Genomic DNA, 21828 nt, shown 5'->3' on the forward strand with positions numbered 1-21828 from the left:
AATATCCATTAAGTAACATTTCCGAGCACCCTCGTAAATTAATTTAACACTATCGAAAACAACAGGTATTATAAGAAATGTCTACCCTTAAAGTTCCGGTTTGTCTTTGAAGACCTCCGATCGGTGTCTTCTTAGACATTCCGACAATTAAGCTTATGTACATGGGCTGGCACTTTGATGTTGATTTACCATCAACATTGTGTTGTTTGTCACTGTTTCTAATTTACTTATATCTGTACGGATCTATAAAGTCGGCAAAGTAAATAAGTAATCTCCATAAATGTAACATCAACCATCATAGTAATAAAATACTCCCATAAATCTCCCATAAATGTAACAAAAATGAACCATAAAAGTAATAAAAAACCAAAAAACCCAACCATAATTGTAATAAGTGGTAATCATGAATGTAATAAAAATCACACATAAATATAATATTTGTCAACCATAAATGTAATAAATCTATTTTGTCATCGCAATGGAAGAATTAGCCCATAAATATTTATCTATGTACTAAAGGAAAGCAACTCTACACATTATTCATATCTTAATTATTTGCGTTTAGTGTTTTGTGTGTTTTGAAAGTGTATTTTACGTTTTGCTGTTTTGTGTGTGGAACTGATTGGCCACGGCGAGACAGCTGTAATCTGCCTTTCAGTGCAGAGTGGAGACTCTATAACAATACGATCCTTTAACTTTGTCTGTTTATTGCATTTTTGGTAAAGTTTTATTACATTTATGGTTAATTTGTTTGTTACATCTGTGGTTGCGGATTGTTACATTAATGGTTGGCTGTTTTATTACCTTTGTGATTGATTTATCACAATTGTGGTTGATATTACATTTATGGAGATTATTACATTTATGGAGGTTGCACGTACCACAGAAAACACATGTAACTGTATTCAGTGAATGAAAATACATGGCGCATCACAATTATTTTTCGTGAGTTTTTTGTACACTACAACAAGGTTTTTTTTAACAGGGTGGATATTTTTCAAAATCAAGTGACCCTTGTGGTTAGGAAAAAAATGATGTACCCCTCCCCCTTGAAGTTTTCAAATTTCAGATGATCTACCCATAAACACTCTCTTTCGGAAGTGAACGAATTAAATGACTGCATACGTGTGGATAATAAATAAATAAGCCAATAAATCAATTAATTAATTAATTAAGGAATAAACAAATAAATGCAAAATGGGATGAATAAAAATTGACAGCTCAAAGGGGTAAAGCAGATAAATTAAATCATTAAGATACACAACTTTCACCGATTGTTCACTATTTCTACCTTTCTTTCTCATATTCCTCAGTAACGATTGAATGATGAATTTCAGTCGGGTGAAGACGCTTTCTCCCTTTGCTGTTGCATTTGGCTTGCAGTTGCCGAGTAAATGCAATTTTAAAGATGTTTTACTATAGGTTAGTTGTTGGGTTGGTACTCTGACAGCACATTTGTCGAAGTGTGTCGCCAGAAATCTTTGAGTCTTTCATCCGTGACAAGTTACTTGTCCAGACAAATAGTCTTTATCCATTCCTTATATTTTAGCGACAGGATACTCTAGGATTGAAAGCAAAATGAGTGGTGTAAATCCAAGCAACGAAACAAAGTTGTAGAGATGATGTAGTCGCGGAGATAAAATGCCAATCGGAACAGCGCCCTATTCCACCTCTGTTCCACATAGAGTTTATCAAAGACAACTCTTTGGTGACACTGGTGTCGCGTAATGCGTAAAAAAACCCCGGGGTATAAAGTCCCTGGTATGTTATAAACCTTTACAGCGTAAAAAGCTCAACAGAAATCCACAGTAGCAGCACAGTCCTTAGAACGTAGAGAAACTTCAAAGGTGAGCAATCACAATTATGTTCACAGCTTCAGGTCTTTACAATCATACAAGTACAACTTTTGGAGCCAGAAATTTGCCATGACCTGTAGCCCTGCCAGTCATTCGGCTATATGTTGGTAGGACATTCCTCGAATGATCGGTCAGAAAATTGTGACAGCGTAGCTCTCTTCTTGAACCACTAGTTTTTAATTGTGGTGATTTAGCCGAGTGGTTTTGACTATCTTTGTTAGGTGATTTGGTGCTGTATGTTGTGAATTCGAATCAGAAGGAGATTTCAATTCATTACCTCTACCTGCTTTGAATGCATAGTTCCAATGGTTATTTTACACTGAACACTCTCACCGCTGGTTGACGGAGAGTCTACGAGAGTACTGTGTCGTTAAAATGTTCACTGCATTTTACGGCAGATTATCCAAATAAGGATATATTCGTAATTAGAAACCGAATGTCTCTGCCATCCTGTTCCTGACTCCCAAACACGATTAATCACAAACTGTAACTTATAATTGCGAATTAATCGGTCGGCAAAAAAAACGTAGAGCTTCATGAGGCACATTGAGTAACCCTTGTGAAAGAAGCCCATCTTGCAATGGCGAACTCCAAAACCCACGCACAGTCACGAGTCTAGGCCAGTTTAGCCTAGCCTAGCCTAGCCCAAACCTCTAGGTTAGCCATGAAAACGTCCACACGAGCTATACAGCTGTATTTTGTCTAATGCATATAGATTAATTTTGCGTCTATTATGTACTTTATATATGAACTTCCATGTTGCACTGTATTAGAAGCAAAAGCAAACCGCATACATACGTCTTCAGCGCAGATAGCAGTGTGAATATCTCATTTGAACGGCCTGAGCTGTAGACGCGAGGATTATAAGTATAATTCTTGGCCATCTTTTACTACAAGTTGTTGTACGTGGCGCATTCTCTTTGCACATGAACCCATTCACAAATGCTGCTGCAAGGGAAAACAACTTGAAGTAGCGAAGCCATACGCGATACTCTGATACTCTGTCTGGTTGAATAATTAGATCTAGCGTCACCTTTATTCCGGCCAGTGATCCCAAACTTTCTGTTATTGTGAATTTCCTAATTCTTATTGGTAAAAGGTGCATTTATACCTGTCGTAGTAAAAAGGAACTACCCAGCTTTATAGCATACAAAACTTTTGTTACAAACAATGAGTTTCACATTGACTTCAGAAAAAAGAAAATGTTTGCACATAATAAGAAGTGGGGAATTTACAGTTCTAATATCCATCGAGACTCATGCACAACAGACAAGACACATGAGGAGATAATGTATGATTACTGTTCAATACTTTATTGGCTTCTGTGATGTAAAAAAATCTCAGATTTAATAAGACGTATTAAAATCTTTTTGATAACTCAAATAAAAATAACCTGGCCAGTAATTGGACTATTGGTTGCAGCAGTGAAGTCAAAGTAGGCCTAGTATATGCGCGCTTTGTTACTCAGTTTGATAAAGGACCAGGTTTTTTTATGGAATTCTGCGTGAGGATGGGAATGAGTTTGTTTTTTATAGCCAACTTATAATAAAGGATTCGGCTAGACTAGGCTAGGCTCAACTATGCCTGGGTTTTGGAGATTGCCTTTCGGAATGTAGTATGCTCGTTTGCAGCCACCTTCCATTGTTTTGCTCTTTTCACGTGTCCATTTTATGATTTTGAGTAGTAGTTTGTGATGTTGCAAGCAATTGTTTACCGATTGGTATTTATCTACCTTAATCTTGTTTACAAGTTATATACATATAGCTTGAATTACCTGATAGACAAATAAATAAACAAATTAAGTACAGCATGAATGAAATATGGCTGTTAAAGCTGGCAAAGAATGGACGATAAATCATCCCAATAATCAGCGGTGTAGTGTCACTTAATATTTTCGCAGCTCATGATAATAGCTGTGGTGCGTACAACTGTTAAATCAAGTTATGACGGGTTTATTATTGGAGACCTTTTGTATCTACACCCGTCAGTTTAAACATCCCTGAGTTTTGATCGGCTTGTTCATGTTTTTTCTCTTTTCCTGTTCATTAGTGGCAATTCAGATAGGAGACACCACGGTACAAAGCATCACGGATATGCAACTGACACGACGAATTTAAGTCGTTTGAAGACGTATTCTCCCTGGGCAAGTGAAGATGCCGTGCGGTATTTGGAAAAATCTCTAGTATGCTACAATTGGATCTGTCAGATGATTTGTTAGACATTGGGTGTGGTAGGCACTCTAACAATACTTTTGTCGATGCGTGTAAGGAGAGTGACAGGTAAGATTGGATCTTTGATTTTGGGTCTCCAGTCAACAAAATGATCGATGTTTGCATAAGAGACGTGAGCCAGGGTTTGTGTAATCAATTACAAATTGTACCTTAATAAAAGCAGATGAATTATCATATCCATTTTTGAGGTACAACAAAAATGTATTTTTCTGAGCATTCTCCTAGAAGAATCGATGTAGTTATTTCACTTTCTGTGGAAAAAAATATTCACACAGTCGTGGCACGGGAAAGTTGTTAAGGCCCCTTCCCGCAACCCCACTGACTGGGAGTGACCAACATTTAATAAATGACGATTCATCTTGAATTGACCGGTAAAAGTCACTAGCGCGGTCGACAAAAATCTATTTTACAGGGAATGACACATGACACTGCCGTAAGCCGCTGCTTCATCATTTTAAAGCATTCACAAGTCCAACTTAAGTTACAAATGAAGTATAACATCAAATCTTTGTTAAGAAATGAAGTAGTTCCAGCAGGTATGTGCAGTGAGTATCACATTAAAGGTGTATTTACTGAAATATTAGTCACAGAATATCATTCCTGCTTTCATTTATATTTGATCTACTGATATGCAGCAAGGCATTAGTATTTACTAGTTCTCTTCGTTTATTATTTCTCGATAAAAGCAATTTGACAGAATGATTTTTACAAAATCATTAATGATTGACAAAAATAGTATTTGGTTTGTCGATTTTCGATTTGGACGGACGGTTTCACATTTTTGTGTCTACAGCGCTCATTTTTCTTATCTTGACATTGGTGGTTGGAGTACACCAGACAGGAAGGCGGTCCCCTAAAGTCTTCCCTCGTTGCAAGGGAAGTGCCATGACATCGACAGGGTCACCAGTGTCGCTGAGAGTGAGACAAGGATGTGATTAGAGCGACAGCCGAAAAGAAATGTGTCCCAATTCTCAACGTATTCGATTCAAATGAGACCGGGAGCATGAGTGGTCTGATCCTTTGCACTGCTCAAAAAATATGGTCAGGTATGGGCTACACGTGGGCCGCAATTTTAGTCAGAATTGTGACTGCATAGTAATGAACAGTACAGTAACCTGACAAGATCATGTGATCAGCATATCTGTATAGTGGCAAGCTTGGAGATTACACGACAAAACATCGAACATTGAAGTGATTTGCACGGCAGTTCACTTTTAAGGCTCCGATTTTTGTACTTATCGTCTATGGATTTTTCTCGGACGTACAAACTATCCTTCCCTTCCCATGTATGGCAGTAACTCAAAATGAGTGATTTTTGGTTTTTCATTCAATGTCAACATAGGATGTTTGGTTCGGGAAACCATGGAGGTAAAATTCTGTCAAATCACAGCTTGTCTTTTCAGAATTATTGTTCAACAAGGTCATGGTGACAAAACGCTTCAATGCGCCGCACTGAAGCTACGGATACAAACTTTCAGAGCTAGACAAAAAGGATCGAAGACCCTGAAAATTCATGATATAGCACAGTAAACGAACTCAGTCTCATTCTCGGAGGTATGTTGGATTAATTAAGGGGCCCTTCAGTAATTACCGATGAGGATGGTCCGGGGGAATGGGGGAGGGTCCTTATTTGGAAAACTGTCCAAGGGGCGACCATTTTTATAACGCTAACTTTTAAGGAGGGTCACTTTAAACAGAACGTGATTTTACGACCAAACCTTCGATTGTCCATGTGATATTTCCTCAAAAGGAAATCATTAACCAAGTCATTGATTCTTTAAAATACACACATTATCGACAAGCTTCAAAAGCAAAAAAGATGCAGTGGTATCCTACTTTAAACAACTTGAACAGTTAAAACTGATGAAAGACAAGAGACATAAACATATTGGAATGTTAGCAAAGTGTGTATAAATTACCAAACTTCTATAAATGCACAAATATACTTAATTTTATGTTTTATAGTGGAAAACAAATTGTTCACAGTTCTGTCATAGACTACCATGTATACTGATCAACATTTCGGTGAGATTCCAAAATGCAATTTTATGCACACACATCCACTTGTAACCACTCTAGTCTAATCAATACACCAGATTTACCTAATTTTGCACTGGAAAAATATTATTCATAGTTTCCTCATAGACTACCATGAAGAGTGAATCAGCATTTCTGTGAGATTCAAAAATCTAATTTTTGGTACACACATCCGACTTGTAACCACCCTAGTCTAATCAAGTACATCAATGTCAATAATCAAGCGTACATAAATACACAGATTTACCTAGTTTTGTATGGGAAAAGTATCTTTCATAGTTTCCTCATAGACTACCATGTAGAGTGAATCAACATCAACAACGGTGAAATTCCAAAATCCAATGTTTTGCACACACATCCAAATTGTAACCACCCTAGTCTGATCAAGTACATTAATATCAATAATCAAGCGTATTTAATGCTCAGATTTACCTAGTTTTCTTTTGGGAATAAATATTCATTGTTTCCTCATAGGCTGCCATGTGTAGTGAATCAACATTTCAGTGATATTCAAAAATCCAATTTCTGGTATACACATGCACGTTTTATTTCCCACTTCAAGCAAAGTACATTACATCAAACTTATATGTATAGATATAGCTTGTTTTGCAGGGGAATTTTGTCAATATTCTGCCTGAGAGACTCCCATGTACTGTAATTTTGTATATTTTGGGTAAAACACTATAACAGCCACATCTTGCCTCTTTTAGTTGTGCATAATATGGTGACCCTCCCGTAAATGTATAATCCTCCAAAAATGTAGGCGTAATAAATTGCGACCTCATTCCAAAAACGCCAGCCCTCCCCCTGTAATTTATGTCCCTAACTTAAATAACAGTTAAACCAAGTATTATTATTATTATACTTGATTGTCCTAAAAAAAGGATAATCACCTTACAGCTCAGAGGATAGAAATAACAACCAGACAGACATATAAAAACAAAAACAAAACAAAACACAGACTAAGTCAGCAAACACACGAAAAAATACATTTCAGAGATTGAGTCCCTTGATGGCTGTTGGAACAGAACTCTTGCTGAACCTTAATTTGTTACATTTCAAGCAGCGAAATCTCCTTCCTGAAGGCAATAATTCAAATGAGGAATACAAAGGATGCTTTACGTCAGTAGTGATTGCTCGTGCTTTGCGCAGTATTGTTATGTAAATTAGCTAATATCGATGATCACATTTTATGGTACAGGTGAGCACGGCATTCCCCGACCCATCCACTGTAATTACTAAAGGCGCTCCTTTTCGAACAGTTTGAATAGAGACGAGACTTGCAAAGTATGTGAATATCAATCGACTTTGATGTATTGCTGAAGTGCAAGATTACATATCAGAGATACCCACCTTAGGATAGACTGTGTTCCTCTCATTTTAAAAGGAATGGTTACATTGTATTTAGATCAAGCAATTTGACTAATAGTCCACTCACTCAGTGAACTAATAACCCTTGATTGGTCAAGAGTAATTCAATTATTCTCTCATTGGAAATAAATAGTCATTTTTTTCTCATTTGGCGTCAAATATATGAAACATAATAACCATGGCATATATTTTCTTGTGTACTTTTCCCGGGGTCTTTATGTGGGAATAAGGTGTCAATGACACAAATTCATTAAATGTCCCTGACAAAATAATTTGCTCAAGATGAAGGACAATTCGTTACTGACCTTTATACATTCTTCGGGATTACAACAAAGGAAAATTAAAATTGTAAAAATAGTGACAATGTCACTGTTCGCTCCAATATAGTTATCAAAACAAGCCAACAATTGTATGAAACATGGACATACACACAGACAGACTGATATGCACAGACTGGCACAGAGTGATGACATTGGCGCTCAAGTGTGCCTTGGCCCATGGAGAGTAATAAAGATATAACATAAAGCTGAATGTAATGATAAAATAGTTAAATATAGGCCTACAGGGTGAATATGTTACAGCAATTTGATGAATTTCTTTTCCTTTTCTACTTCTGTGATAATTTTTAAGACAATCAATCTGAAAGGCAGTTAATGTATTGACAAATATGTTATCTTTTACAAACATACAGCAAACTGTTCTTGATTTTTCATTTACAATATTTGACAAACATGTAGACTGAAATACAAACCATGCAACCAATGTTTACATTTTGCCCATACACCATATACACAGAGAGATTTCAAAATACAGTCATTAACTCAGAAACCCTGCAGGGAAAAGTAAACATTGTTTTTTTCTAGAATAACTGGTGCATCCACATCTGGGAAAAACTTTCAAACTTAACCAATTACACAAGGATGATGACACAAGAGATAAAGTTAAGAAATTTAACTTTGGCGAACTTGACTGTTCCTTCAAATCCCTACCTAACTGACACCTTAAACTAAAATACACTGCATGGTTAATTGCGCGCAAAAATACATCAGGGGCGGACCATTTGGTAAAGGGGGTGTCTAGAAGAGTGACGAGGTACATTATCTTCTTTATCTGATCCATTGTACATCCTTTTTTCCACTCTCCCACTTTTTCTTTTTTCTGGCTGATTTTTTTATTGACATTTGTATGGAATTTTTTTTAAATCTGCAAAGAAACCTCCAGGATATCAAATGGTCCACCCCTTTTTATTGACCATCTTTGCAAGAGATATACAAGGACCAGATGGCAGGAAGTGTGTTAACTATTTACACCTTGATACTCTTAAACATTGAAAAATTTTTTGAATATATTGTTTGAAACCAAACCTGCTAAAATCACCTAAGCTATGTTTTTACTGACATTTTTACCGCAATTCAACACCAAATACAGTTTACCATATCAAATGCTAAGTCACCATATTATATACTTTTAGTTCTAGTAAGTATAAAATTACGAAAAAACCCTTAAAAATCATTGAAAGATATCACTGTAAATTAACAGTTTCAGAAAGTTGCCTAAAAAATCAAAATTTCAGATTTCAACCTTATTTCGATATATCATAAACCTAAGAACCTGTTTACTAAATAGCAAAGCAATAAGACTAGTAAATTTGAGAAACAAATTTCTTGGCCCAAAATGAGAAAAATTGCCCCCAAAATACAAAATTGCAGATTTCATCCTAATTTCAATATATCTTATTGACATAAACCCTAAGAACCTGTACACTAAATATCAAAGCTACGATATCAGTAGTTTTAGAAGAAAAATTGTTTGACCAAAAAGGCAAAAATGCCCCAAAATATAAATATGCCAGTTTCAACCTAACTCATACATTATATCGAGATAAATCTTTGATACCTGTATACCAAATATCAAAGCTATCAGATCAGTAGTTTTTGGATAAAAAAAGTTTTGACCAAAAACTGGGAAAATTGCCCCAAAGTAATTAATATCAATACAATTTGTAAAAACGTGACTGAGGTCATCGAGAGGAACATGAATATTAACTTTCAGAGCGATCAGACGATTAATTTCAGAGAAAAGATTTTTGACTAAAAACGGAAAAATACCCCAAAAAATACAAACATGCAAATTTCACCCCAATTTCTGCAAACATAATTCAGAATACCTAAAAAAATCTGCATACTAAGTTTCAACCAAATCTGACCAATGCTTACTGAGTTTTAGCCATTTGCAGGATTTTTCTTTTTTCCTCCTCATTTGCAAATTTTTGACACTGACATGTTTATTTGAACAGATTCACATCTCCAATCCTAGGTGCACCTGTATACCAAATACTAAGACTGTAGCCATTGTGGTTTAGGAGTTTTTGATCTTGACAGACTAGCAGACATACATACATACATACACACACGCCATTTTGCCACCTTATAAGACTATCTCCAATTTGCATATATACATATGCATATATGGGAGCTAAAAACAGCACTTCAGTATCACTGGCTTCGCTCGTTTTATTTTAAAAAACTTTGGAGTTAAGCGCGCTACTCTGTCATTTCATTTCAAAAATATTCAGACAAAGGCTGTAAATTGGCTGATAAACATTTGTTAAATATGTGAGACAGTGATGAAAATGTTGGCAGTGCTTTTACAAAAAGTTACGAAATAAAACACTGTAGGTATAAAAAAACTAACAATCTATGTGGATCCAGATTTACTTTTCGAAATTGTGTAGATACAAGCTGTAAATAAATTTCATCGCTTTATACAAAGGCCAAAAAAAAATTGTGCTGTTCCGATAACATGGTTTTTTAAAAATAGGGTAAGTAGGTCGGCAGGAATTTTTTTTCCCAAAATATTTTTATTTTTAAATATGCATTTTTAAGGGGTTGAGGGCGGTCAAACACTGGCCAAATTTCCAGAAAAATGTATCATACATATAAAGAAAAACAACATAACAGACATCCTCGTTCTAGCAAAAATCAAATCCAAGTAAGTAACAAACGCGTGGTTTTACGGTTTTTTTTTTGTTTTTTTTTTTATTCTGTGTCTATACTTAGCTCTAAAAAGTTTAGGGTCGGCAAGTAAAAAATAGGTTAGGTGGAATTATCGGAACAGCATATTTTTTTTTGTTCGGCCGAAGTAAACATCTCAGAAAACAATAAACTGTAATTTGCGATCCCTAAATCATGGAGAGTCTGCTTCAAGTTCGTATTTTGAACAATGATTATCCAGGATGGCATGCCACGCGTCATTTTTGTTTTGAATGAGGAAATGACGTCATTTTACAGATAGCCCCCTCACAGTCTGCCATACCCTTTCAATAGGTAAAGAAGCCATCTGAAATCGACAACAATATCGGCAGACTCTACAAAATACACAGGACATTCAAAAGGTGAGTACTCTAAATTACGGTTGGGCGGTGTATCAATTTATGTTCATGCCAAAGGAGGTTTTTCTAACTAGTATAAGGTAGGGGAAGGGGCGCATTTCACCTCTGCACACCAGTGAAACAAAGAAATCTAAGCCAGCACGTCCGTGGGACAAAATGTGCCCCTTCTACATTGCTCACTGGTAGTAAATAATCAGTTATATAGTGTTGCCCAAGTAATTGAGTACTTCTATAACGTTTGCATAATAAATCAAGTGAGAATAAATCTGAACATTTTATGTTATTATAAAATAATAGTCGAAATCGGCAAATGCAAATGATGGTGCGAAGTCATTTATTACATTGACTCACATATTGCCAACCAAATACAACTATAAGGAAATCTACAGATATCTATAGGTGAGCCAACTAATTGATCTCCTCTCAGAAGAGGCCCTCGAGTAATCAAGCACCGGATCTATTCCCAGGAGATCAAACATTGCCTTCATAAAGCAGTTTGCATCATGGCTATTTTTAAGTAAACTGTGGTAACAGTGAGTATTTTTATCGTTTTTATGGCTTTTTCGCTGAGTATCACTTTTATGACCTGATTTTTCACTTGCTCATTCATCAATTTATTTTACTGCGACGGTGATAAATCAGTCATTAAGGTCACAACCCAGTGAAAATGGCATCAATCGATGCAAATGCCCTGTCTAAAATAATTCAGCTTTGGTTGCAGTTGTATGGAAAACTCAGTTGACCAGTTAGAAAGGAAAATCCCTCATGGCATTAACAGTTGCCAATGTTTGAAAAGGTTCAAGAAAATTTGTCTTTCTCTCGGGGATTGGATGGGGATTGAGCAGATGTCCCTACGAAACTCCATCGAGGGCCTCATTAGAGGACCGTGAGCATTAGGGTAGACCCATTTGATACCAATTATTCAATGTGCGGTTCATTCTACTTACATGGCACTAGTTCAAGTCTATACTTGTTAAAACTTGTAGTGTTCTGTGTACATGGGAATAAATAGCTTTTACAATAAATACTTTTGCTGTTTAAATGTTGTGTACAAGAGACAACTGCTAAAATATCATTAATGACAATGTGATTTCGCAGGTACCTTTGGGAAGTAAGTTATAACAAACTGTATGTGCCATTCTCTGAGAAAAGTCGGCAAGTAACTTTATTTTGTCATTGCTATTGGAAAAGTATCAATTTTCTTTTTTTCATAATACAGTGCAACTAGTCTTCCTGCTTTTCCATTACGTTATTTTGTATTCCCGTGGACGTAGTCTGTGGAAACGTTTACAAAAATACGATCTTCCCTCTTAATCGAGCATAATTTTCCAAATCATTTGAAATAGGAATAGAGAAGAATGATGTGCTTGAAAGTATGTTTTCAGAATTTTAAAACTAGTTTATGAATTTGTCTACACATGGGAGTCATTGTCGACCAATTGTACAAATCGTAATGAATCATGGCAACAAATTATTTTTACAGCTTCGTTGAAGCAATTTGTGTCCCTGCTCACCGGGCATAAATTTTTTTTTCCTACAAATGACCATAAACAATTGTTTTTAAAAACCCTCCACCCCCACCCTCACCCCGAAACTCAAATCAAAAGTGCCGGCCGCTAGACAGAACATCGAGTCAGATTGAACAAGGTCGAAATATCTTTCTCTGAAATGTATTCAAGCTACAAATCACATTCTTTGCTACAAGAAAACATCTGAGAAAACAATAACCTATACATTTGAGATTCCAAAGTCCGAGAGAGTTTGTTTCAAGTCCGAATTTAAAACAGTGAGGATGGCATGTCACCCAACATATTTGTTTTGAAGGGGAGAATGATGCCATATTCTTGTAGATGGTTCCCGTACAGTCCACCGTCGCCTTTACGAGCACACCAGTGTAACAAATAAAAGGCCCAGTCGTAAAAAGCTAGCACGTCTGTAGGACAAAATGCGACCCATCCGCTGCTGTACCGTAATAAATTTTGGTCGTTTAATATTACAGAAATAATAAGAACAAGGAATAGACGCAACCCTTGTTCCTACAAGAGTTCTCTTTCTGTCGGAAAGTATGTTTTTTTTAGCGATAGTCATTCAGCAATCTATATTTTTATATCCTTCAACTTCCCTAAAATATTAATCTGCATCGATAGAACCTGTATCTCTGCCTAGGATATCATTTACAAGGAAGAAATCTGAGTCGATCCAGTTCTGAAAGTATAGGCTATGACCATTACACAAAACATTTTCGTTTCCCCTATAATTTGACTCCTAATGTGTATAGGTGGCTAGGATTTGCAATAATCACAGATTTCAGTCCAGTGAATAATTTTGCATATTCGGTGCGATCGGGGACTACTTGGCATTTCACGACACCACAGCTCTGTATTGTTGAACCAGATTTAAGAGGGATGCCGGTGCGTCGGAAGTGGTCTTTCTGTTTCAGCCACCATATCATGTCGTCCCCAATTTCATTCATGCGAACTCTATTTCCGGCAAGTAAAGCAAGATTCATGTACCAAGGTGTGATATTTGCGTCCTCAATCGTAGAGAATTAGCCTTGAGAGATACTTAAGTAATACCGTTCGGTGATATTTTTTCCAGCTCTGACCCAACAATTTTCCGACGTTGTGGGCTTCCTTTAGCATTTTGACTGTGGAGTTTTTTCGTGGTCTGAATTACCTAGGACCAGTCAACTTTTTTCAATACTGTGAACTGTTGCGGCGTAGTTTTGATGATGGGCGTTCGAAACAAGTTGAATTTTATAAAAAAGAACAAGTTGTTACAGTTGCGGCAATGCATAGACGATTTATGAAATATTAAAAATAAACAGATTCGACTCTTCATGGGAATTGGAATCCATGTTTGTTGGCAATGGTACTGTTTGTGTATTATTATTTATCCAAGTTTCATATTCTAAATTAATTACTTTTAAGCTATATCAAAACGTATTACAAAACAATCAAATTACAAGTTCTTCACATAAAACCCATATACTTTTTAATCAGATACAAAAAAGTAAAATACAAATTTACATAAAAGAAATGAAATAATGCATACACTTTATTTGTTACAATTTAATCCCCTTATATTATATGTAGACAATAAAAATACTCTGGCAGAACGTCTTCAATAAATATTGTTCGCAAATAATTAACAATAAAGTGTTTTGTTACATATGATGAGTGTCATCGATTATTTACACTAAGTGGTTCATAGGCTCACCAAACACATATAATGTACATTTCTGAAGAGTTCAGTTATCATTCTCGTCATGCCGCGTGTCATCATTATTCTTGCATTTGTAGACACTCCTGATTTATTTTTCCATGTCTGCAGCAGGATCTTATGAGCTAAGAAAACGAAAATGAAAACATGCATCGCCGCATCATTTTTCCATTAAATGTGGAATTTTGATCATTTCCAAATACAATTGAAACCCTTTGTTTTCAGAATTTTTTTATAAATAATGTTTTTTTTAATGATTTCCTTCTACTTTGTTTGCGTAATTTTCGTTCAGTGCCGTCAGTTACAAAAGTTAAATTCAATTTTACAGGCTTGATGAAACTTATATATGTTTTCAGACAAATTTATATCAGTATTCAAAATGGTACAAAAGATCGTTCTTATATTTATTGACTCCTTTGTACGCCTGTAAAAATATGCAGCCAAGTATTAAAGCTGTATATTGTGAGATTATCTTACACGCAGTAAAGACTTAAAATGTCACCGTACAGCAAAATGGTTTACATTCTTGGATCACGTTCTTATTCCAAGTCAGCACGACTGTCATTCTAGTCACACCTAATGTATACATGAAGCTTCCTCATGTGTAAGATTTAATTCGGTTCTCTGGCTTTTCAAATTACACTGCATTTGTAATCTTTGTAATTTAAGTAAATATTGTTTTTCATTGTTCTATATGTAGAAACATCAGGTTGACTGTGTATTAAATTTTTCCAATATGTATCTCTCTCTGTTACAATGTAATAAATATCTTCGACTCGTGGTGACACGGTCATTACGTCACTCATATTTTCCTCCAAGGAATATCTAATTGTTGTATTGTATGTATATTTTAAATTATAAAACTGTCACGATCAATATTTGCAGGTATCAATGAACAAAATGCTAAAAACAGTTGTATTTGTACCTGGCATCAATGTAGGTCTAAGTTCTATCATTTTGTTTGTAAAATTTAAAGGTATACTGTCATCTGTTCCAATTTTGCCACAGTTACCATGGAAAATCTAACCAATCACAGATTTTAAGTAGGTGGCCGCTTTTGAAAAACAGCGCCCTCACATGGGCATTTTGAATACCAATGACCGCCCCTTTGACCATATATGGGCATATTTTAGATTACAGGTGACTGTATCCCTTAAAAAGTCTGACAAGTCAACTCAAGTACAGGTGTTGATCTGATAAGCTTAAATATATAATTGTCTTATGAATCATTGAGCAGTGTCAAGTTATTAAACATCTCATTTGCATATTAAATGAAGTTTTGTAATTAGTGATTTAACTTCGAAAGTACTGTGCTAAAGTTGATAAAACCTGCTCCAAATAATGATCTGACAGATATCTGATCGTTCTGTGAAGCACACAACTACTATGTAATAAACCTGTTGTAAACCACGTTAGCACATTCAGTTCACATCTGATTTCTCTAATATTTAATTATTCTCATATGCCAGAATTCAAAAATCCATGGTAACTGTTAAGTCTCCTAGTCTCCTATGTGTTGCTGTCTGGCCTGATCTTTTGTACAAGTCCATGTATGTTTCACTGTCAATTGAGTGTCCTATAACCCAAACTCTTCTTAAACTGCATCAGAGTCAGAGCTATCACTGTCACTGCCGGTATGCAGTGACACTGACCCGTTAGCAGTAGTTGTATTAACTTTGTATTTTGACAATATTTTTATTCAGTTTATGCAACTGCGTCCTTTCTCTACTCCCAACATCCAGTTGCCAACACAGCCTACTTGTACCGTGCATTTGTATCATTGACAAATAACTTTCAGTCTGAACTCTAATTCAATTATCAGTAATATTTAGACAAACAGGCTTGTTGACAAACTGAATATTGTGTTTTTCAGTATGCTGTAGAAAGACACCAAGAAACTGTATTTGATACATTGCGTAGAAATATTGAAATATTATAAACAGTTGCAGCTCCTTCCCCATTACAAGGCCAACTTGTCCTTTTTTACGAAAATGTAATCGCATTCATACATTTTTTAGATTTTGTCGAGATTAAAGTCATAAATGCGATAAAACCGTTCTAGATTTTTTTCAATTATCATTAACATTAGAACCATTGGACAACACCAAAATGTTGGGAGCCAAAATATTTTCAGGTCCCCCCTTCCATAGCCAGAGCAAAACTTTCAACCCCCTCGACTCCCTCTGTTATCCCTATGTTATCTCTTAAAGAGGCACTCCCACTTGGTAACATTTTTAAAACACATTTTATTAATGCCAACGGTCGATATTTGACGTGGCGACTGCGCGCGGATCGCGAGATATCGATAAAAACATGTCATTTCCCGAGCGTATTTTTCACATCCCGACGTTTTACGATCGTTTCTGATTATGACCCGAAATCCCCCGAAGGTTTGTTGTTGTGGTGATTGACGATATTCTAGGGAGTCTACAATAAGTTCGAACGACGCAATTAATTTACTTCCCACTGCAAAGACTTTATATACAGCATTATGCCATTACCTCAGGTAAGTTTTTAAAACTTCTCCTTAGTTTTTGTCATTTTCATTGTTCTAAATCAGTTGTACTATATTTTTAACCAATACCACATAAACATCAGTTTTTACGTGTCAAATATTAGCAACCTCTGATGACTACATTTTGTCGTCTGCCACATAGTACGCCGCGCGCGTGGTATGCGTCTTTGCATACCACTCGGCGGCTGCTATGTATCAACCGCACGTAACTGCTAGTCACCTATGCGAATTCTGGTGGAATCAAACTTTGTTTTCCGTTTTTATCAGCGTCAGTTAGACTCGGCTTTCCCCGGGGAGCATGACCGATCACCGACGCGAGTGGTACTGTGGCGTACAGCAGCGTTAGCGTAGACTCGTACTCCATAGCTTAGTTGACAATGGCCCCAGTGCCGAACGTTCGACGTTCGGAAGTTGAATTTAGTCGGGCCACCGGAATTCAAACTTTTACTTTTTTGAGGACATGTTTTTATCGATATCTCGTGATCCGCGCGCAGTCGCCACGTCAAATATCGACCGTTGGCATTAAAAAATGTGCTTTAAAAATGCTACCAAGTGGGAGTGCCACTTTAAATAACCGTGATTGTGTAAATCCATTGTTTTACATTAGGCGCCTCGTACAACCTTCAAATTTCATAACTACCCGAACCTAGATCAAGTTTGCATATATGCACACATTTCTTGTCAGAAGGCTTTCTGGAAACTAGTTTAGCTGTATTGATCCTTCATTGGTTTGCGAGTGTGATGTAGGATAAAGTTATTGGTATGGAATGCACAATGGTGAGCATTCATAATGGGATTGTCCTATGAACTTTACAGCGTATGGACTCGGACGAGTCGCGGTCAAAAATCGAATAGGTAACAATAAATTACATAATTGCAGTGATACCCAACACAGACTGTAAATAGCCATAGACTTAAATACTCGATTTCATACATCCAAGATCCCGCTTGAATTGTGGAAGGAGCACAATCCCTACTTTAATACTCTATAATCTTTGTTCAGACCCTGTACTAACAGGCGTGCATCACATGAGTTGTCCGAATACCAGACCCCACATAATTTTGGAATAATAGAAGTCATGCGATAAATTTCGTACGTAAACCTCTCCCCGTCATGTATGTGGTAAAATTACGTATCTGATACCGATATATTGAGGGTAGTCTGTACTCCCTAGGCTGTTCGATATAAATTATCGTTGAATCACAGATAAAATGATCGTATTGTAAGTAGAAGTCTAGTTACATCATCATCTCGGCACTTCATTTCGCAGAGTACTAGAGATTTCTCATAATTCTTTATGATTTGTACACACTGAAACTCCTCACTGAAGTCTACCATGTCTCTCATGTGTAGACGATTTCATAGACTAGTTTTTAAATTCTGAAAATCTGAAATCGTACTTTTAAGGACACCATTCTTCTTGATTTTCATTTTAAATGAAGTAGAAAAGTATGCTTGATTGAGAGAAATCAAATTTTCCACTGATTGTGTGTTCTATATATGGCTATACAGAATAATGTAATGGAAAGTAGGGAGACTAGTTGAACCTGTTTTATGAAAGAAAGACAAAAGAAATTTGCATGATAAGTTTTACCAGAGAAAGAGAATGACCCCTTCAGTTTGTCATAACTTGCTGAAAAAAGTATGGCATTTGTAGTACCTGCAGGATGTGACTTGTATGGTTATTTAATGGTTTCTTTGAAATTTATACTGAAATATCTAAACGTACTTTCAATTGATATAATTAATCAATTAGAGGTTATATCAAGTAGAGGTTTTATATTATTGCTTTCAGGCAGTACTGGAAAGGTTATAAAAATTTAAATGTCGTGTGTACAAATCAAACTGAATTGTGGGTAATTTATTATACTGTGTATCGTCATAGAATAACAAAAAAGGACCAGTTCATCGTTGAAAAGTTTTGGCGTTGGCATGTACATCACAGTGTCATGCTGGCACTTAAAGTCATGTAGGCATTGTATGCTATCATCTTATCGCGTTGTCACTAAATTGTTGCATAGCATAACTTTAGTATCTAATAGTATCAAAATGTTATAATGCATTTCGGGCATTGATTATTATATGTAATGAGTAGTTTTTAGTTTTTTAATACACACACACACACACACACAACACACACAATATATATATATATATATATATATATACAGTTGAATCATATATATATATATATATATATATATATATATATATAATATATATATATATATATATATATATATATATATATATATATATATATATATAAAACACAGAAACCTACACCTAAACGTAAATTCAACTAAATAATGAGTACCGTTTAATCTTCGGGAAAGTGACATAGGAGGCACAAGCATAAAGTCATTCGACTAACAACGATAAATTTCCTTCATCACATGAAAAATTCCGTAAATTCTCGCTCGAAATCAAACCTGCAGCGCGGCCTAAGACTGTAGAGAAGTCATAAGCTGTCGAGCTATGTAGTCTTAACTCTGCACTGCAGTGCAGCGCTGTGGAATCCGATGTACTTCGAAAGTTGATTCAGACAACACTCACGACAGAACAGAGTTTCCGTCAAGTAAAATCAACGGGCAAGATATGTGTCACTGCAAACATCAAAGTCCGTAAGACGAAAACATTGACGGCCGAGATCGGGATTCACGAGGTGACACCGACAGAGACCGCTGACGGCAGCGTGGGCACAAACATGCAATGAGGTACACTCTGTGTGTCATCGAACGGAAATCTTTCGCGCTCGCCAAGGTCGTAAATTTGTGTAATATTTCAAAAGCCACGGCATCTCTGAGAATGAGAATTACTGTTTCGATCGTGTCGTTGCATTTACTTCACAAATTTATTTGTGAATATTCTAAATAACTTTGAATACTATGACTATCCGTCTATACCCGACTTGCCTTGGCATTGGTATAGCGCGAGACAATGATTGACATGTTCACGTGACCAACTCCGTACGTCTGGTTGGTGGAGATACCATTCGATGTATCAAAATTTCAGCTTGATGGGATTTATGAATGAAAGTATCTCCTGGTTGACGGGCCGCTTTACTCATTAAATGAAAGTTATCCGCGTAAGTAAAACACAAAGCGCGACGAAATTCATGCAATTTGTCACAATAATTTTGATCAATCTACGTCAAAAGAAAAACAAGACGACTGTTCATGTGATAAATATATAATCCAAATAGTATTTTTCTTTGGTTGACGTCATCGTATACTCGCATTTTTCGCGGACCCACAACACAAAACACTCGATGACGTCAAAAAGAGAAAAATATCATGGGATTATATATATATATATATATATATATATATATATATATATATATATATATATATATATATATATATATATACAGTGGTGAAAAGAAGTTGACCGCTAATAAGAGCAAAGTGCATTGTGAGCGTAGTTCTAGCGTTTTTATACAGACTCGGGAAGTAATCAATAGATAAATGAATTGGTAATGAATAAGAGTTGACCGCTAATGATAGCTATAGGTGTATTAAATCATATACCACTCATTCATTTTCTTTCTTTCTTTCTTATATTCCTCAGTAACGATTGAGATACAAGATACCAGTGGTACGCAATAAACACGATGAATTTCAGTCGGGTCAAGACATATTCTCCCGTGTCGTATAAACTTAATCTGCGGTACGTGGAAGACATCTCCCAAGCAATGCCATTGAATCAGAAAGATGTTTTGCTAGACGTTGGCTGTGGGCCGGGCACTTTAGCATTACTTTTATCGAAGCGTGTTGGAAAAGTAAAGGGTAAGAGTCAGTCCTAATCCTCTAATAAATTATGAATATTCATAATTATTATACATCTACCATCGAGAACAATAGAATTTTGCGTGCGCTAAAAAAGCCGTACGGAACGCCCGTTCCGTAACACGTACGGTTTCAAGGCGCCCCATTTCCTGCGGCTGTATCTGCGCGTTCATTTTAGAACGGTTTCAAGGGACCCTTTGGACGAGTGCCAGAACAAGTCTCGCGCGCGCTCTGTACGTACGTACGTGTGTAGTGCACACACTCCAAAACTTGCAGAAGCGCGTCCGAGATAGCGTCCCACACTGGCGCGATAAAATCGGAAGAAAAATTGTTGACATTGCACGAAAACGGTCACTACTCTGACAATTTGATGCCCCAGTCAGGAATGTAAGATGTATAATAATAAGGTTATTACGAAAATACCGCAAAGGATGCACTCGGACATTGGCGCCGCGCATCGCCCTCCGCTGCGTCAATGTCCTCATGCATCCTTTGCGGTATTTTCGTAATAACCTCATAAATATGTTATGTATTAGTGTAAAAAAAATAATCGATATTTGTCATATCATAATAGACGAACCTGAAGTAGAGTGGGACATTATGAGCCATAGCATTATTTACTGATGACAAATGACATCTTAAAAGAAACGGCTAAAGACTGTCCTATTGTATCTATTTTTGAGTTATACCACAAAATGTATATTTTTCTCAAACTTCATGTCCTAAGAGAATTTATCATTTTTTTAAGATCTCACGGAAATGAATATTCAAACACTTGAGTAGTAAACTTTTTTGAGTACATACCTATGCATGGAATTGGAATAGTTTGAGACCCCGTGCAAGGATCCAAAGGACTGCACGGATTGGCTGTAGATAGCAAATACAGATACATGTCACACCGTACGATCGCATTATCTTCTGCCTAGACTATACCACGTTGTAATGTTCACAGAAAAAATATCAGCTTGGATATGTTACGGTAAACGTCAAGATATGCAAGATAAACATTAACAGTTTAGGATGTTCCCAAAGGGAATTGGCAATAAGAAAGTTAACAAAGTAAACAAACAAATGGTCCTTTTCAATGGATTTGTTTTCTCGTTATGCTTCAGCAAATAGGAATGAGACAAGCAAATTTTAACGCTTATCTGCCTACGTTTGTACTGTACGCTAAACAGTCTTCTTGACATATAAATTACACATTTACTTTTATGCCAAATATTTAAAGCAGACGAGTGATCTTTTTTGATTTAAAATATCAGCTAACCAAAATTATTCTGTTTTTCTGTATTTTTCGGATGATCTTAGGTGTGTTTTTGTCTCTCTGTATGTATGTATGTATGTATGTATGTATGTATGTATGTATGTATGTTATGTATGTATGTATGTATGTTATGTATGTATGTATGTATG

This window comes from Ptychodera flava, chromosome 4 (assembly GCF_041260155.1).
Source record: "Ptychodera flava strain L36383 chromosome 4, AS_Pfla_20210202, whole genome shotgun sequence".
NCBI classification, from domain to species: Eukaryota; Metazoa; Hemichordata; class Enteropneusta; family Ptychoderidae; genus Ptychodera; species Ptychodera flava.